Raw genomic sequence first — 5,695 nt, 5'->3', positions numbered from 1 at the left:
TCACTTCTAGGCGGCGCCTGCGCATGCTGCGGGTACGCCTGCGCACTGCGCGTCTGAAGCCGCAGCGCTGCCCTCACTTCGAAGGCTGCCCGCTCTTCATCCCGGGTCCTGGTCGCAACAAGCAATGACCCAGGCTGGCCCTTCAGGTATCTCCGAGTCCGTCCTGTGCTCGGTTGGATTCCGGGCTGACCTCAAGGACGTGTGACACCTGCCCAGAGCTTTCCTCCCTGCTACAGGCTGCTGGCTTTAGGGATCGCGGGGACGTGCTGGGGACCGCGGACTTGTCAGTCAGTGGGACTTCCCACGCCATCCATCAGTGCTGGGGGGACTTGGGGGATGCTCTGGGAGTACTCTGCTGGGCTGGCCCCAGAAGCTGTTCCCTGACTTCCCACCCGCCCATGTCTTCTGCCTCCTGCACCGCTTTCTCCGGGACCCAGCTTCACCTGCTGCCCGGTTCCGGGTGCCTCCACCATCCTGCCTCTGTCTCTAGGGATCTGGAGACTGTTTGGCCAGGAAAGGCGTGACGAACAAGTTTCTTCATGCAGCGCTATTGTTTAATGCTCTTGACCGGAAACAAGAGTGAAACTCTACTCATATTTCTATTCCTGTTTAAACGTCACCAACTCTTTCTAGATGCCATATAAATGGCCCAGGAAAAAGCACCCAGTCACACAGGGGGGAAAAAAATGGGTATACAGCTCTAGATTGATAATTGATAACAGAAGTCTCCAAGCCATTCTAAACAAGAGATTAATTATGTAAATTCTTGAGTGTATAAAGTAAATATGGAAAATCTCGTATGTGAATATGTGTGTGTACATCTTTGTGCTTAATGCATTATTTCTCTATTTACAATCATAATTTTGTTTTGAACATATTTCCTACCTAATCTCCTATGTAACAGCACTGCCTTTCATGGAATTAGAGATGTTGTTCAATAAAACTCATGCTTGTATGGTAGGCCCTGGTTCAATTATTATTAGTATCTAATAATAGTAATGGTTATAACATTTTTTTTACAGATATGACGTTGGGTGTAAAGTACACCTTAAAGTGCTACTATTATTTCCAAATCTATGAATTATATCTCAGGATGTTTAAGTTTCAAGGCTCATCATATTTGTCTTCTACAATTTTTTTTTAATTTTATAAGACATGAAACCCCTCAGGAACACTGATAACCCCGATGCTGCTCCTATTCTTAGTCAAATTTAGCCAAGAGTTAAGAAAACTTTCAGGGAACAACATAAATCGGCAAGGTACACTTGTCTTCATACCTTGAGTTATTTAGTCATTTTTAGACGATAAAATAAACAAGTGGAAATATAATGGAGGAGAGATACTGTGCGGAGGGCTTGGTCTTTTCTCATGGAACCGCCATTGGCGGAATAAGCTTATCCTGGCTGCCCGTGGTAATGAGTGCCAGAGAGCTGTGCTTGAATGCTTGAGAGGCAATAAGCTGCCACGTGGGTAGGAATCTCCGCCCTGCTGCAGTCACCCTTATTTTATTACTCCTAAGCGATCCCCCCCACTGACCCAATTGTAACAGTTGGGAAAATGCCAAGTACTTAGCAGCAACCATATGGAAGACCCTCCAAAAGTGCACAGCGGGAGCTAAAGACAGGGCTTGCTCATTACAATAAAGATAAAATAGAAATATGTACCACTGATGCTCGGCACTCTAATAGCTTGCTGCTCCGATACTTTGAAGCAGGCTGATACCCAGTTGATATGTCTCAGTCTGGCTGGCACCCATTATATTTAGTTGATAGCCAAACTCAATCCGTACATTTTGTGCGTATGACTCCTTCTGTAAAGAACAAGGTCTCTTAAAGGCAGTTGAGGTGTGGGACACTAACAAGCTCTATATTGAAACAAGATTTGTTTATTTTAAGTCACCGCTGTCATATACAAATCTGTTAAATCAACAGACGTATATATAAACATATAAGCATAGTATATTGAAGACTTTAATAGCAATCTTTAAATCTCTCAAAGAAAAAAGTATATTAATACTCTCTAATAATATCTTTCTGACCCAACATCGTTTCTTCAGGTTGCCCACACAGTGGAAACTATACACATCATAGCTTGCTGTGTTTTGGGGATATCCCAGGAACAAACACAAGCTTGATAACCTTTGACTTGCTTCCCTGCTAGTTTTCTTCTCTCTCTCTCTCTCTCTCTCTCTCTCTCTCTCTCTCTCTCTCTCTCTCTCTCTCTCAACTCAGCTTTGACTCAGCATAGAAAAGAGGTCATAAAACCACACCTATGTGAAGTAGTCAGACTACTATATCCTACCCTGAGCTTGCCATGCCTGTGTTTAGAAACAGGTAGCTATAGACTGGCTCCCTTTAAATAAATCCCTGATAAGAATATTAGTAAAGTGCTTTTAAAATGTGAAATAGTGAAATTTAGTTTAGGTAAATACCTTTCTTCCTCACCTTACCGATAAAACCACAGCATCTCGTTTGCCTTACTGTGAAATATAGTGAAACCAAGAAGACAGCATTCCACCATCTTGAAAGATTTTGTTCAGGTCATTGTTCTGTTTGCTTCATTTGCTTTGTTCATTTCGAGACAGGATCTTATGTAGTTCAGGCTGGTCTTGAACTGGCTACGTAGTCTCCAACTTCTGTACCCCAGACTTTACTTTTTGAGTGATAGGATTGGGGCATATTGGGAATTTATATAGTGGTGGTGTTCTTACCCAGGGCTTCATTCATATAATATAAGCACTATCCTGATAGAGTTACCTCCTGCCTTCTGTTAGTCACCTCTGTGGTTTCCTTCATCCAGCTCGCTGCCGCTATTGGTTTCTGTAGAGTAGAATGATGTTGATATCAGTGAAAATCACATCATGTTATTCTGTTATTTTTAAAGAACAAACATGTAACAATTGATTTTGACTATACATTTGACTAGAGCTAGAACTGCCTAGGCTAAAGCCTCAAGGCATACCTGTGAAGAATTGTTTAGATTTCTTTGGATTTGGGGTATACATGTGTAGGATGAACTAGATGAGATTAGGTGCTGGCTGACGTTTTTTGTTGTTTTGGTTTTTTTTTTTTTTTTTTTTCGAGACATTGTTTCTCTGTAGCTTTGGGGCCTGTCCTGGAACTAGCTCTTATAGACCAGGATGGCCTCAAACTCACAGAGATCTGCCTGCCTCTGCTTCCTGGGTGCTGGGATTAAAGGAGTAGGCAACTACCGCCAAGAGACATTCTTGTGAGAGATAACTGAAGTAAGAAGACCCACCTTAATTGTGGGTGGAACCATTCCATGGATTGGAATCCTGGACCTGATAAAAATGAAAGGGAAACTGAACACAACACCCTTCACTCTCTCCGGTCTGAAGCCTCCCTTTTCTACCACCACACCTTCCCAAACAGCAGGGCTTCCCCTAGCACTGCCAGGCTAAAGAAATCCTTGCTTAAATTGCTTTGGTCAGTTATTTTTTTTTTTTATCACAGCAACGAAGAGATTAGCAAACCCAGAAAATTTGTATTAAAATATGGGTTCTTGCTGTGATAAACCTGATCACAAAATACTTCAGCCTTTGTAACTAGCCTGAGAGAAGAATGTGGACGAATTTGGAACAATGGCTAGAAAAGCTCTTGAATACTGTAAACAGAGTTTAATGAGCCATTCTCCTGGGAGCCTGGAGGACAAGATTGCTGAGAGAAATAGACAGTGGATCCTCGGCTCAGGAGGTTTCCTAGAAGAACAAAGAATATCAGAATGTGCTAGGGCCATTCATGTGATTTTCTGGCCAAGAAACTAACTGTAAATGTATGACTTAGGAATCTGAATAAGGTTGACATTTAAGGTAATGGTAGAGAAATTTGTTTGGTGGAAAAAATGTCAAACAGGAGAGCATTTGGGCTGTGGTGTGCTGCCACCGACTGCCTTTAGGTCTACCGCGAAAAACAGCAAAACTTTCCATAGAAGACATTTCAAAAAGTGCAGCTATAATGGTAAAAATAAAATGGTACCTTTCCCAGAGGGGCAGCAGCGGGCAGCGGTCTACAAGGCATGGCAGGTGAGAGACAGAGATGGATAGGGCACACCAAGCTGTGAAAGTGAGTATTTATTTAGTGGGTTATGGAGGGGAAAGGGAAAGGGAGGAAGAGGAGAAAGGGGATGAGGAGAGAAAGGCAGAGAGAGAGAGAGAGAGAGAGAGAGAGAGAGAGAGAGAGAGAGAGAGAGAGAGAGAGAGGAGTAGAGGGGAGGGGAGGAGAGGAGAGAAGCTACTCTTTAGAGAGAGAGAGAGACAGAAAAGGAAGGAGCTCAGGCGAGAAGCCTAGGTTGACCTGGTAAGGAGGGAGTAGGTGAGGCTTGTCTCTTAAAAGTACAGGACTGACCATTACAGCAGTTTGGCATGAAAGCAAATTTAAAGTTGTATCTAGCCTGAGAGTCACAATTCTGTCTCTGTTTCTCCAACATTTCCTAAAGATATGAGCTTTCACAGACTGTATACTAGGCAATGTAGTCCTGCTGATGGTTTCATCATTGTTCTTGGGATGTTATTTGGGGCCTGATATACAGGATGACTTTCAATTCTCATACTGTGGACCTGGTATAAAGCCTGTGGCCAAGTAGGCTATAGATCCCAGAAGAGAAGCTACTATTCATTTTGCTAAGTAGATGAGCTGCCATCTGAATATTGACATCTAAATATTTATGATTTTATCTGTGGATTAGTGTTGCTGTCATCTTTGACCAGAGAAACTTCTTTAATTTTGAAGTAACTGCAGAGATTCATAACTGGTCGTAATTCTGAGAATAAGGAACCCCTGAATGCTAAGCCACTAAAGGCACACTCGTGACACTCCTCTATGGCTCAGGAACATTGCAACACAGGCAGCAGAAAGAATGTAAGATCTGGAGAAAGGATAATTTCTCCAGATTGTGATAGATTATCTTGGTGGTTAACTTGTTTGGTTTGGGGATCAATTAGTGAGACACGTGCATCTAGGGACAACTGTGTGGCACTCGTCTATGGCAGTCCAGGTAAACAGATGTGTAAAAAAATAGCAAAGCTGCATTTGCCTGACTATCTTTGCTGTCTGCTGGTGCTGGCATCTACTCTGCTGTGGGCATTAATGTTGCCATCATTTACTCTCATCAGAATCCAGATTTTCTGGTCTTCCAAGGTGAACTGAAAAATCTCAGCTTCCCCCAAATCCTCCAGGCCGTCAATGCCACTTTGGAAGTCCTAAGGCATCCAGCCTCACACACTGAATAACTACTAGGTTATTAATATCTCCAGCTGCAGAGAATCGTTGTTGGATTGACCTATCCCATGTCACATGGTTGACCTATCCCATGTAACACAAGACCATAAAATAAACCTCTTTTGTAGTACATATTAATTCTACAGTTTCTCCTCATCTAGAGAACCCTAGCTAACACAAGCATAATAATATTGGCATATATAAAACATACATACACATACTGTACTCCTAATGATTGAGATTCTGTTATTTAGTCATTAAAAGTGTAAAATTTCACAAGCCATGTTTCCTTCCTGCCTATTTCTCCTCATGATGCATCACTGAAGTAGGAAGTAATCATTGGGTGTTATTTCAGAATGATGAAATATGTTCATTTTCTTGTTCCATGAATTGCATTTCTTTTTCTTCACTCTTTGTTTTCTCTCTCTCTCTCTCTCTCTCTCTCTCTCTCTCTCTCT

This window comes from Arvicola amphibius, chromosome 10 (genome assembly GCF_903992535.2).
Source record: "Arvicola amphibius chromosome 10, mArvAmp1.2, whole genome shotgun sequence".
Lineage (NCBI taxonomy): Eukaryota > Metazoa > Chordata > Mammalia > Rodentia > Cricetidae > Arvicola > Arvicola amphibius.
The sequence above is the reverse complement of the archived record's forward strand: the minus strand, read 5'-3'. Positions refer to the sequence as shown.